Source organism: Lepidochelys kempii, chromosome 13 (assembly GCF_965140265.1).
Source record: "Lepidochelys kempii isolate rLepKem1 chromosome 13, rLepKem1.hap2, whole genome shotgun sequence".
In the NCBI taxonomy this organism is placed as follows: domain Eukaryota; kingdom Metazoa; phylum Chordata; order Testudines; family Cheloniidae; genus Lepidochelys; species Lepidochelys kempii.
The window spans coordinates 35,430,963-35,445,332 of NC_133268.1; the positions used below are offsets into that span (position 1 = coordinate 35,430,963).

Sequence of the window (14,370 nt, forward strand, 5' to 3'; positions counted from 1 at the left end):
TTGCTGTGAGCTATCTACTACCTCATCATCATCATCTTCTTCATCCCCAAAACCTGCTTCCATGTTGCCTCCATCTCCATTGAAGGAGTCAAACAACACGGCTGGGGTAGTGGTGGCTGAACCCCCTAAAATGGCATGCAGCTCATCATAGAAGCGGCATGTTTGGGGCTCTGACCCGGAGTGGCCGTTCGCCCCTCTGGTTTTCTGGTAGGCTTGCCTCAGCTCCTTAAGTTTCACGCGGCACTGCTTCAGGTCCCTGTTATGGCCTCTGTCCTTTATGCCCTGGGAGATTTTGACAAAGGTTTTGGCATTTCGAAAACTGGAACGGAGTTCTGATAGCACAGATTCCTCTCCCCATACAGCGATCAGATCCCGTACCTCCCGTTCAGTCCATGCTGGAGCTCTTTTGCAATTCTGGGACTCCATCATGGTCACCTCTGCTGATGAGCTCTGCATGGTCACCTGCAGCTTGCCACGCTGGCCAAACAGAAAAGGAGATTCAAAAGTTCGCAGTTCTTTTCCTGTCTACCTTGCCAGTGCATCTGAGTTGAGAGTGCTGTCCAGAGCGGTCACAATGGAGCACTCTGGGATAGCTCCCGGAGGCCAATACCATCAAATTGTGGCCACAGTACCCCAAATTCGACCCGGCAAGGCCGATTTAAGCGCTAATCCACTTGTCAGGGGTGGAGTAAGGAAATTGATTTTAAGAGCCCTTTAAGTCGAAATAAAGGGCTTCATCGTGTGGACGGGTGCAGGTTTACATCAATTTAACGCTGCTAAATTCAACCTAAAGTCCTAGTGTAGACCAGGGCTTAGACACATAGCGAGATTTTCAAAGAGCAATAAAGCACCTAACACCCATTGAAATCAATAGGAGTTAGGCATGTATCTACATCTTTCGCTGACTAAATACCTTTAAAAATCTGGCCCTGAGCTTTTTTGAAAATCTGGCCCTATCAGTATTGCAGAAATTTACAGCCCACATATTAAGTGGAGCATAAAAACTCTGCCCCAACAATCATTTTCAGATTTAGTTTGAAGTGTTGATTTTTAGGGGTGAGCTAAAAAAAGTAAAATTAATTTTAAAAAAATACAGGATAAGTGACTCACAATTCCCCATCCGTAGCACTGAATTTCAAAACAGGAGTACACCAAATTAAAATAAAAATCTCTGTTTTATGAATTCTTCAAATTGTCATGAAATACAGAAAAATATGTATTAAAAACAAACTGTAGAGGAATGGCATTTTTACGTGAATTCTTTGTGTGTGTGTGTGTGTGTTTTAAGGTTTTTCAAAGGTTTATAAACTTTGGATAGCCATCCTTTGGTACATGAAGTTAAATCAAATGTATGACCACTACTACTAAATTAATTTATAAATAAATAATCCAGCATTGGTCATTACATTCTGAACCAGCAGAGTAGCAGGTTGGAGGTCTAGGTTAGATATTAGGAAAAAACTATTTCACTAGGAGGGTGGTGAAGCACTGGAATGGGTTACCCAGGGAGGTGGTGGAATCTCCATCCTTAGAGGTTTTTAAGACCCGGCTTGACAAAGCCCTGGCTGGGAAGATTTAGTTGGGGTTGGTCCTGCTTTGAGTAGGGGATTGGACTAGATGACCACCTGAGGTCTCTTCCAACCCTAGTCTTCTATGATTCTATAAAGCATTTTATTAAATTCCAGCAATGTGCCACAGACCAGTGCATAGGTGCGGGAAGTAGGGATGCAGGGCGTGCTGCAGCACCCTCAGGTTTTGCGCCCGGCATCCCTGGCACCAGCCCTGCGCCCTGGGTCCCAGCCACTGGCCTCTGCTGCATGGGATCCCAGCTGCTACCCTTGTTGCTGCCCAGGGACTCCGCTGCCGGCCCCAGGTTCCTGGCTGCTGGTCCATAAATGGGGTCCCACCCAGCAGCTGGCTCCAGGGTCCTGGCTGCTGGCTCGATGTGGTGTCCTGGCCGCCGGCTCGGGGTCCAGCCCAGCCGGGGCCCTGGAAGCTCCACAACCAGTCCCAGGGGTACTGCCTTGTCATAAATATAAAGGGAAGGGTAAACACCTTTAAATCCCTCCTGGCCAGAGGAAAAACCCTTTCACCTGTAAAGGGTTAAGAAGCTAAGATAACCTTGCAGGCACCTGACCAAAATGACCAATGAAGAGACAAGATACTTTCAGAGCTGGTGGGGGGGAAACAAAGGGTTCTCTCTGTCTGTGTGTGTGTGTGGTTTTTGCCTGGACCAGAGCAGGAATGCAGGTCAGAGCTCCCGTAAAGAGTTAGTAAGCAATCTAGTTAGATATGCGTTAGATTCTCTTTTGTTTAAATGGCTGATAAAATAAGTTGTGCTGAATGGAATGTATATTCCTGTTTTTGTGTCTTTTCGTAACTTAAGGGTTTGCCTAGAGGGATTCTCTATGTTTTGAATCTGATTACCCTGTAAGGTATTTACCATCCTGATTTTACAGAGGTGATTCTTTTACTTTTTCTTCATTTAAAATTCTCTTTTAAGATCCTGATTGCTTTTTCCTTGTTCTTAAGATCCAAGGGTTTGGGTCTGTGTTCACCTATGCAAATTGGTGAGGATTTTTATCAAGCCTTCCCCAGGAAAGGGGGTGTAGTGCTTGGAGGGATATTTGGGGGGGGCAGACGTTTCCAAGTGGGCACTTCCCCTGTTCTTTGTATAACACTTTGGTGGTGGCAGCGTTTAACCTAAGCTGGTAAGAATAAGCTTAGGGGGTTTTTCATGCAGGTCCCCACATCTGTACCCTAGAGTTCAGAGTGGGGAAGGAACTTTGACACACCCGGCCACCAGCCCTGCTCCCGGGGGCTCTGTTGCCGGCCCTGCATGCCAGCCCCATGCCTGGGTCTCCGCACCCACTCCTCGCTGTGGCCCCAGCCTCCCCTGCCTTACCTGTGACTGAATCCCCCCTCCCAGATCCATGGCCCTGCTCCCAGCCCCAACTCTAGGGGGCGGTGAGGGGGCATGGAGAGGGGTAAGAGGGGTGCAGCTCAGCACACACACTACAAAGACTTTTCAGGTGCCACTGGACCAGTGTTGCGGATAGCGAGCTAGACAGAGAGATGGGTGTGTATGTGTAAGGTGACTGTTGGCCCCTTACTAAAACTCAGTGGGGGTGTTTTGGCTGGCTAGCACCCAGTACTAAAAGGAAGGGGAAGGGTCGATAGGAAATCAGGACCCTGAGACTGACAGTCCCCAGGAGCAATGAGGGGGGCCTAATGGTCCAGGTCAACCTGATTGATCGGGTGGGCCGGCTAATCAGGGAGTCAGGAGGCCGGGGGGAAGGGGGGATCCCATCCTCCATGTGACCCAGAATTGCCTGGATCAGACAGAGTGGGACCGAGCTGAGGAGAGAGCAGGGACCCGAGCTGGGCTGGGGAGCAGAGCTGGACCAGCCAGATGCGCCAGAGAAGCAGCCCAGGAAGCAGGTCAGAGCTGGGAGCAGAGTTTAGAATCATAGAATCATAGAATATCAGTGTTGGAAGGGGCTTCAGGAAGTCATCTAGCCCAAGCCCCGGCTCAAAGCAGAGTCACAAAAGCAGCCCTCAGAGCAGAGCTGTGTTGGGAGCAGAGCTGCAGCCCCAGAGGACCAGAGAAGCAGCCCAGGAAGCTGGAGGCAGAGCAGCAGGGTGGAGCTGGAGCAGTCCGGAGCCGGGTGCGGTGAGCAGCTGGGGAGAGCGAGGGGGATCCTGGGCAGCGGGCTCAGTGCAGGGAGACATCCCCAGCCAAGAGGCGTTGCAGGTCAGACTTGGAGGGGATCATAACCCCAGTGGGGCGGGGGTGATGCTGGGAAGCAAGGTCCTGCCACCGAGAGCCTGAGAGCGTGGGGCCACGGCCAGAGCAAGGGTCTGACCCGCAGCATCCCTGCAGCACAGCCAGGGCCTGGGCATGAGGCCTGGGACTTGTGAGGAACAGACTGAACTGCCCTGACGTTCTAGAGACGCTGGTTGTGATGCCCCCGTGCCACAGAGCGGGGTGAAGTGTTTTCCTTTAACCTTTCCCATGTTTTCCTTATTTTTTAAAATTGATTGCTGTTTAATAAATTGTATTTTCTTTGAACTGTATGTAATGATCAGTGGGTCAGGGAAGCATCCAGTGCAGAGAGAGCACCCCGGAATGGGGACACCCTAGCCCCTGTCCTAAGTGACCAAAACAAGATTGGGGGTCGAGCCCCACAGGAATCCTGGGCCCAGCCTTGTTGGGGTTACTAGGACTCTGCCACACAGGAGAGTGGAAGGGGAGGCCTCTAGGTCAAGCAGGGCTCTGGGTAAAGGAAGTGGGAGCGAGGACTCAGATCCTTTTGCAGCCCAATTCACTGGGGTAGTGTATACTCCAGGAAAGTTCCCCACAATAGCTTCCCCCGCTTACATATAGGGATAGCGAAACAGATGGGTGATTGGAAATGGGGTTAAACAAGTGAGCTGGGAAAATTTGCAGATGAAACAAAATTGTTTTGTATTGTCAAGACGGAGAAGGCTGTTAGGAATTTCAGAGAGACCTGACCAAGCTAGATAAAGAGACATCAAAAAGGCAGATGAAATTCAGTATTGAAAGACACAAAATAATGCACGCAGGAAGGAACAATGTGGTATGTTCTGATGTGGAATACAGAGCTCACTTCTCCTTAGAGATGAGATGAATAAATAGGCACTTGATTAAAATATACAAAATACACTAAATGGCACAGAGAAGAAAGTTCAGACACTTCTGTTCTCCCTGTCTCAACACGAGGAAGAGAGTTGTTCAATGGGAGCAAATGGCAGAAAAAATGACACTCACAAAAGGAGATTCTTTTTCACATGATGTTCACAAATGCAGTTAGCCTGTGGAACTCACTGCCACATGATAAAATTGAAGCCAAGAATTAAGCAGCATTCAGGAAAAGATTGGGTCCTTTCATACCCCTAAGGAAGCTGGCCCTGTCACTCTCAGGGTATGTCTACACTACGAAACTAGGTCGATTTTATAGAAGTCGATTTTTTGGAAGCGGTTTTATACAGTCGATTGCGTGTGTCCCCACTAAGCACAGTAAGTCAGTGGAGTGCATCCACAGTACCGTGGCTAGCGTCGACTTTCAGAGTGGTGCACTGTGAGTAGCTATCCCACAGTTCCCGCAGTCTCCGCTGCCCATTGGAATTCTGGGTTGAGCTCCCAATGCCTGATGGGGCAAAAACATTGTTGCGGGTGGTTTGGGGTACATGTCGTCAGTTGCCCCTCCCTCCCTCCATGAAAGCAATGGCAGACAATCGTTTCGCAGCTTTTTTCCTGGGTTAGCCATGCAGACGCCATAGCACTGCAAGCGGGAGCCCACTCAGCTCACCGTCATCGCAGCTGTTGTGGGCAAGTCTACTGTGGGGGCTGCTGTGATCCAAATAGCCAATGCAATCATTGATGTTCTGTTATCAAGGGTAGTGACTCTGGGAAATGTGCGGGCCTTTTTAGATTTTAGGTGCATCATATTCCTGTCCTTTGTCGCTAGTGAAGAAATCTTGCAGCTGTACATTCCACAAGTAACAGCTCCAGGGCTCCTGCTCTTTTGCCTTGGCCACACAGCAGCAGCTCCTGGCTGCCTTTGCATCAATGGTGCATCAGTGGAAGAACTTACCAAGTTCACGGATGACACTAAGTTGTGGGGAGAGGTAGATACTTAGGACAGAAGAATCCCATGCACTGCTACAGGCTGGGTACTGACTGGTTAAGCGACAGTTCTGCAGAAAAGGACCTGGGGATTACAGTGGACAAGAAGCTGGATATGAGTCAACAGTGTGCCCTTGTTGCCAAGAAGGCTAACCGCATATTCGGCTGCATTAGTAGGAGCATTGCCAGCAGATTGAGGGACGTGATTATTCCTCTCTATTTGGCATTGGTGAGGCCACATCTGGAGTATTGCATACAGGTTTGTATCCCCCCCACTACAGAAAAGATGTGGACAAATTGGAGAGAGTCTAGCAGAGGGCAACGAAAATGATTACGGGGCTGGGGCACATGACTTACGAGAAGAGGCTGAGGGAACTGGGCTTGTTTAGTCTGCAGAAGAGAAGAGTGTGGGTGTCAAAGTTCCTTCCCCACTCTGAAGTCTAGGGTACAGATGTGGGGACCTGCATGAAATACCCCCTAAGCTTATTCTTACCAGCTTAGGTTGAAAACTTCCCCAAGGTACAAATTTTGCCTTGTCCTTGAACACTATGCTGCTACCACCAAGTGTTTTAAACAAAGAACAGGGAAAGAGACCACTTGGAGACGTCTTCCCCCAAAATATCCCCCACAAGCCCTACACCCCCTTTCCTGGGGAAGGCTTGATACAAATCCTCACCAATTGGTACAGGTGAACACAGACGCAAACCCTTGGATCTTAAGAACAATGAAGAACAATCAGGTTCTTAAAAGAAGAATTTTATTTAAAGAAAAGGTAAAAGAATCACCTCTGTAAAATCAGGATGGTAAATACCTTACAGGGAATCAGATTCAAAACACAGAGAATCCTTCCAGGCAAAAACCTTAAGTTACAAAAAGACACAGCTTATTTTACCAGCCATTAAACAAAAGAAAATCTAATGCATGTTCTAGCTAGATTACTTACTAACTTAACAGGAGTTGTAAGGCTGCATTCCTGATCTGTTCCCGGCAAAAGCATCACACAGACAGACAAACCCTTTCCCCCCCCCTCCAGATTTGAAAGTATCTTGTCCCCTCATTGGTCAGGGTCAGGAGCCAGCGAGGTTATCCTAGCTTCTTAACCCTTTGCAGGTGAAAGGGTTTTGCCTCTGGCCAGGAGGGGTTTTATAGCACTTTATACAGAAACGTGGTTACCCGTCCCTTTATATTTATGACAGTGGGTGGGGGGGATTTGATAGCAGCCTTCAAGTACCTGAAGGGGGGTTCCAAAGAGGATGGAGCTCAGATGTTTTCAGTGGTGGCAGATGACAGAACAAGAAGCAATGGTCTTGAGTTGAAGTGGGGGAGGTCTAGGTTGGATAGCAGGAAAAACTATTTTACTAGGAGGTTGATGAAGCACTGGAATGGGTTACCTAGGGAGGTTGTGAAATATCCATCCTTAGAGGTTTTTAAGGCCCGGCTCAACAAAGTCCTGGCTGTAATGATTTATTTAGGGTTGGTCCTGCTTTGAGCAGGGGGTCGGACTAGATGAGCTCCTGAGGTCCCTTCCAACCCTAATCTTCTATGATTCTATGACTCGACAGAGGTTGTCCACTAGCCTATGTCCCATACACCTGCTTCTAGAGCTAAAGATTTAGCAGCCCATGCTTTTATAGCCAGAGGTCATGGGTTCCATTCTCATCCATGCCCCATTTAGGGACCTCAGTACACCAGGCACCAGATTTTCAAAAGTATATAGACAGAGGTGTGTCTAAAGACACAGATAGGTAGAGCTGCATGAAATTCTTTCTGCCTTTTATCATTTTTTCACAGAACTGCTCAGGTTTGGCCCAGCTGCCCCTCCATCTTCACGGTGGAGCAGTAGGCAGGCCAAACATCTAGCAAGCTGTGCTGTGACCCTGAGCAACAGATAGCAATGCCCAGAGCTGGGCCCCGCCCTGCAGGATAGGAGTCACTGATTTCAATGGGAGCCGGGGGCCACATTTTTAGAGGTGTCCAGCCACTTAATGGGATTTTCAAAAGTGTCTCATTGCCTAATTCCCACTGAACTCCCACTAGGAGCTTTCAAAATGTGGCCCTAGGTACCTATCTGCATCTTTAGGTGGCTAAATCCCTTTGGCAATGTTGCCATGGGGAAATGATGCAGGCTTGAGGAGGTACAAGAGTGGAGAAGAGAGCGTTGGTATTAAAGAGTGCTTCCCACAAGCTAAATATGAGTCAACAGTGTAACACTGTTGCAAAAAAAGCAAACATCATTCTGGGATGTATTAGCAGGAGTCTTGTAAGCAAGACACGAGAAGTAATTCTCCCACTCTACTCCTCGCTGATTAGGCCTCAGCTGGAGTATTGTGTCCAGTTCTGGGTGCCACATTTCAGGAAAGATGTGGACAAATTGGAGAAAGTGCATAGAAGAGCAACAAATATGATTAAAGGTCTAGAAAACATGACCTATGAGGGATGATTGAAAAAATCAGGGGTTTGTTTAGTCTGGAAAAGAGAAGACTGAGTGGGGACATGATAACAGTTTTCAAGTACATACAAGGTTCGTACAAGGAGGAGGGAGAAGAATTGTTCTTCTTAACCTCTGAGGACAGGACAAGAAACAATGGGCTTAAATTGCAGCAAGGGAGGTTCAGGTTGGACATTAGGAAAAACTTCCTGTCAGGGTGGTTAAGCACTGGAATAAATTGCCGAGGGAGGTTGTGGAATCTCTATCATTGAAGATTTTTAAGAGCAAGTTAGACAAACACCTGTCAGGGATGGTCTAGATAATACTTAGTCCTGCCATGAGTGCAGGGGAATGGACTAGATGACTGAAGGGTTAAAATCCATTGCTGATTATCACAGAGTCCCCGGGTGATGCTCTGGAGCTGCTCCCTACGAAGCCAGGCAGGACTCTGGGGAAGTCTCCTTTCCATGATCAGACTGTCTTCAGGACACACAGCTCACACAGCTTCCACCTTCCTGGGTCTGACCTCGGAGCATTCAGCATCCTCCGCCCCTCCGTGCGCTTCCCACAGCGATTCCGCCCAGGCGGGCTCCTGGGGAAGCCAGAGGGTTCTGCACCCCAACTTCACAGTCAGACGTGACTCTCAGCCAGCCAGTAAAACAGAAGGTTTATTAGACGACAGGAACATGGTCTAAAACAGAGCTTGTAGGTACAGAGAACAGGACCCTGTTGGGTCCATTTTGGGGGGGCAGTGAGCCAGACAACCACGTCTGCACTTCACTCCTCGTCCCCAGCCAGCCCCAAACTGAAACTCTCTCCAGCCCCTCCTCCTCTGGGTTTTGTCCTTTTCCCGGCCCAGGAGGTCACCTGATTCCTTTGTTCTCCAACCCTTTAGCTCTCACCTTGCAGGGGGGAAGGGCCAGGCCATCAGGTGCCAAGAAACAGGGTGTTGGCCATTCTCTGTGTCCAGACCCCTACACACACCTGCCCTCTAGGGCTCTGCAACAATCATACACCCTTATCCCACCACCTAGATACTTAAAACTGCATAGAGGAAACTGAGGCACTCCCACAATATTCAGAGGAAACATTAAGAACTTCGTCACACTGATGTAATAACCTGGTATATGGATTTGTGTACAGGCCCAAAGTCCAGAGTTTGGTCAAGAGGTCAGAGGCCTAGCAATAGCTGAGAGAAAGCAAATTAACCAAAGATAACCTTGCTTTTGCTAAGATATTCCTGGTCAGCAAAACGCCAAATGCTGGGGGCAATAATTGTGTCTTATTAAAAGTTGCAAATAGAACAAAGAAGCCCTGTTTCTGTTGTGTTATTTTCTTATGTAGGGAGATATTCTTTCCACACATCCAACCTTGAGTTTATGAAAAGTTCAAGCATGTCAGTATACGATATGGCCTCCTCCCACCTCCCTTTCCCAAGAACCAATGCCTGCCTTAAAACACAAATAAGCAACTTAAAAGACAATCTTTATTGCCATATACTTTCACTGTTTCTTTGCTTTTACCCCTAGATATGTATCTGTTGAACAATCAAAGGAGCTACTTCATTCCTATGGACCCCAGATTGAATCCAACATATATTCTACACTAATACATTTATTAAAGTACTAAGTAAATGCTAAATGTTAATTTGTTAACTTAAGACCATGGGCGGAGACATTATGTAACCTTTTGACCATTGGTTACTGTGCTATCATGTCTTCCAGCTAAACCTATCCGGGGGTGTGGGAATGCCTAGCCTGTCACTTTCCCCGCCCATGAAAAATCCATATATTCCATTGTAATCAATTGATTGACAGTGTCTCTGAGCCTAATAAACGAGGTGACACTCCGTCAGCACTGTACGTAATAAACTCTTATGCTTGAACTCTACATGGTGTAAATTTATGTTCTCCAATGACCCCTCGAGGTCCCTTCCAGTCCTATGATTCTATGATTTCTTTCTGTTCTTACAGGTCACAGTTTTGGCTGAATAAATGTCCGTGGCAAACCAGACAACGGTGACCAAGTTTATTCTCCTGGGATTTTCCAGGGACCCGCAGCTCCAGACTTTGCTCTTCCTGGTGTTCCTAGTTATTTACCTAACCACCCTAGGGGGCAATGTGGCCATCATGTTGGTGAGACGGGTTGATCCCCTCCTGGGCACCCCCATGTATTTCCTCCTCTTCCATTTATCCTTCTCAGATATCTGCTTCTCCTCAGTAACAGTGCCTAAGATGCTGGAGACCCTCCTATAAGAGCAGAAAACCATTTCTGTCAGCAGCTGCTTTGCCCAGATGTTCTTCCTCCTCTTGTTGGGGTGCATTGAGGTTTTCATTCTCTCAGCGAAGGCTTATGACCGAGACGCTACCATCTGCAACCCGTTGAGTTATATGAGGACAATGAGCAAACATGTCTGCAGTCAGCTGGTGGCCGATACATGGCTGATCGGATCTTTGTATGCCCTCATCAACATGCTCCCTCTGTCGGCCTTACATTTCTGTGGGCCTAACGCAATCAACCATTTCAGTTGTGAGCTCCCCTCCCTGGTGGCCCTGTCCTGCTCTGAGACTTTCACTAGCGATAAGGTGTTTCTCACCTCTGCTCTGACAATAGGTCTGGTTTCATTCTCCCTTACCCTGGGCTCCTACATTCATATCCTCACCGCCATCCTGAGGATATGCTCTGCAGAGGGCAGGAGTAAAGCCTTCTCCACCTGCAGCTCCCACCTCATTTTGGTGGGTTTATGCTGTGGGACAGGCTTGTTTAGGTATTTCAGACCCAATTTGGCCTCTTCTGTGGTGCTGGATCATAGAATCATAGAATCATAGAATAACAGAGTTGGAAGGGATCTCTGGAGGCCATCTAGTCCAACCCCCTGCCCAGAGCAGGACCAATCCCAAATAAATCATCCCAGCCAGGGCTTTGTCAAGCCTGACCTTAAAAACTTCTAAGGAAGGGGATTCCACCACCTCCCTAGGTAATGCATTCCAGTGTTTAACCACCCTCCTAGTGAAAAAGATTTTCCTAATATGCAACCTAAACCTCCCCCACTGCAACTTGAGACCATTACTCCTTGTCCTGTCATCTGCTATCACTGAGAATAGTCTAGATCCATCCTCTTTGGATCCACCTTTCAGGTAGTTAAAAGCAGCTATCAAATCCCCCCTCATTCTTCTCTTCCGTAGACTAAACAATCCCAGTTCCCTCAGCCTCTCCTCATAAGTCATGTGTTCCAGTCTCCTAATCATTTTTGTTGCCCTTTGCTGGACTCTCTTCAATTTCTCCACATCCTTCTTGTAGTGTGGGGCCCAAAACTGGACACAGAACTCCAGATGAGGCCTCACCAATGTCGAATAGAGGGGAACGATCACGTCCCTCGATCTGCTGGCAATGCCCCTACTTATACACCCCAAAATGCCATTGGCCTTCTTGGTAACAAGGGCACACTGTTGACTCATATCCAGCTTCTCGTCCACTGTCACCTCTAGGTCCTTCTCTGCAGAACTGCTGCCTAGCCATTTGGTCCCTAGTCTGTAGCGGTGCATTGGATTCTTCCGTCCTAAGTGCAGGACTCTGCACTTCTCCTTGTTGAACCTCATCAGATTTCTTTTGGACCAATCCTCCAATTTGTCTAGGTCCCTCTGTATCCTATCCCTACCCTCCAGCGTATCTACCACTCCTCCCAGTTTAGTGTCATCCACAAACTTGCTGAGGGTGCAATCCACACCATCCTCCAGATCATTAATGAAGATATTGAACAAAACCGGCCCCAGGACCGACCCTTGGGGCACTCCGCTAGATACCAGCTGCCAACTAGACATGGAGCCATTGATCACTACCCGTTGAGCCCGACAATCTAGCCAACTTTCTACCCACCTTGTAGTGCATCCATCCAGCCCATACTTCTTTAACTTGCTGACAAGAATACTGTGGGAGACCTTGTGAAAAGCTTTGCTAAAGTCGAGGAATAACACGTCCACTGCTTTCCCTTCATCCACAGAACCAGTTATCTCATCATAGAAGGCAATTAGATTAGTCAGGCATGACTTGCCCTTGGTGAATCCATGCTGACTGTTCCTGATCACTTTCCTCTCGTCTAAGTGCTTCAGAATTGATTCCATGAGGACATGCTCCTTGATTTTTCCAGGGACTGAGGTGAGGCTGACCGGCCTGTAGTTCCCAGGATCGTCCTTCTTCCCTTTTTTAAAGATGGGCACTACATGAGCCTTTTTCCAATCTTCCGGGACTTCCCCCGATCGCCATGAGTTTTCAAAGATAATGGCCAATGGCTCTGCAATCACATCTGCCAATTATTTTAGCACTCTCGGATGCAACGCATCTGGCCCCATGGACTTGTGCACGTCCAGTTTTTCTAAATAGTCCCGAACCACTTCTTCCTTCACAGAGGGCTGGCCACCTCCTCCTCATGCTGTGCTACCCAGTGCAGTAGCCTGGGAGCTGACCTTGTTCGTGAAGACAGAGGTAAAAAAAGCATTGAGTACATTAGCTTTTTTCACATCCTCTGTCACTAGGTTGCCTCCCTCATTCAGTAAGGGGCCCACACTTTCCTTGGCTTTCTTCTTATTGCCAACATACCTGAAGAAACCCTTGTTTCTGGGTCCATCCAGTGTCCATCCTGTACAGCACCTTAATGCCCATGTTAAAGCTCCTCATCTACAGCCTGAAAAACAAGGAGGTGAAGAGAAAAGGAGTACTTGTGGCACCTTAGAGACTAACCAATTTACTTGAGCATGAGCTTTCGTGAGCTACAGCTCACTTCATCGGATGCATACTGTGGAAACTGCAGAAGACATTATATATACACAGAGACCATGAAACAATACCTCCTCCCACCCCACTCTCCTGCTGGTAATAGCTTATCTAAAGTGATCTAGCTTTAGATAAGCTATTACCAGCAGGAGAGTGGGGTGGGAGGAGGTATTGTTTCATGGTCTCTGTGTATATATAATGTTGTGTATATATAATGTCTTCTGCAGTTTCCACAGTATGCATCCGGTGAAGTGAGCTGTAGCTCACGAAAGCTCATGCTCAAGTAAATTGGTTAGTCTCTAAGGTGCCACAAGTACTCCTTTTCTTTTTGCAAATACAGACTAACACGGCTGTTACTCTGAAAGGAGGTGAAGGCAGCTCTGAGGAGACTACTGGGGGGAAAGAACCACCTGGCTCCCAGGTAACCCAAACATCATGATGTTGAACGTGTAATAAAGAAGCAGAGACGTGTCAATAGTTGACTGCTCAGATTTTCTGCTAGTGTATAGTTTGGTGAGACTTTGAATCTATGTGTTCGTAACCAATTGGGGTTAGGTTCTGAGGGCATCTCAGTCATCTTCAGGGACAAGTAGGGTGGGGTTCTCAAAGCCCTCAAAAGCCAGGACCTCTGGCCATTTGGAGAACTTTCCACAGTTTTGACTGGACTTTCCCCACTCTGATGGTCTGTTGGCTCCAACATAAGAATGTAAGAATGGCCATGAACTTATCTAATTCTTTTTGGAACCCTTTTATAGTCTTGGCCTTCACAACGTCCTCTGGCAAAGAGTTCCACAGGTTGAATGTTTGTTGTGTGTTCGTTTTAAACCTGCTGCCTATTAATTTCATTGGGTGATGTCAAGGTCTTTTGTTATGAGAAGGAGTAAATAACTCTTCCTTATTTAATTTCTCCACACCACACCTGATTTTATAGACCTCTATCATATCACTCTTAGTCATCTCTTTTCCAAGCTGAAAAGTCCCAGTCTTATTAATCTCTCCTCATATGGTCCCCCTTTCCCTGGAATGTCCCTTCTGCCTTCACTTTTCTTTCCACTTAGCTGATCGCCTCCTAGCTAAAGCCATCTTTAAAAAATACATCAAGTCTCTGACCTGCTGCTTGCTGCTGTGACATGGTTTGCTGCTAGTGTGTTCTCCCCCTTCCCCCACCCTGCATCTGTCTGGGCTATGCAGACTGCCAGCTCTCTGGGGCTGGGACCATCTGTGTTTGTACAGCGCCTAATACAGTGGGACCCCTGCTTGGGGGACTCGATCCTCCCGTAGGCAAAGTTCACACAGAGCAAAGCGAGTGTGAGCTGGCTGGAGAACTCCTTCTGAAGCAGGGAAATCTCTGGCAGGGGTAAGGAGGTGGATATGCTGCATCTGCTGCTTCCTCCTCTGACAGTGCTGTGCAGCCCACCAGGAAGGGGACGGCGTGGAGCAGGTGGATCAGGGCGGGAAAGGGATGGCAGCAAGTGTGGTGGAGGGAGACCCTCCTACCCCTGATTCTCCCTCAGTTATGTGA

The 14,370-nt window shown here is 47.8% G+C and overlaps 1 pseudogene; it reads left to right on the top strand.

The window, feature by feature from the left end:
• Positions 1 to 10,072: 10,072 nt before the first annotated feature.
• On the top strand, positions 10,073 to 14,370 carry LOC140897247 (olfactory receptor 5BS1-like; annotated as a pseudogene).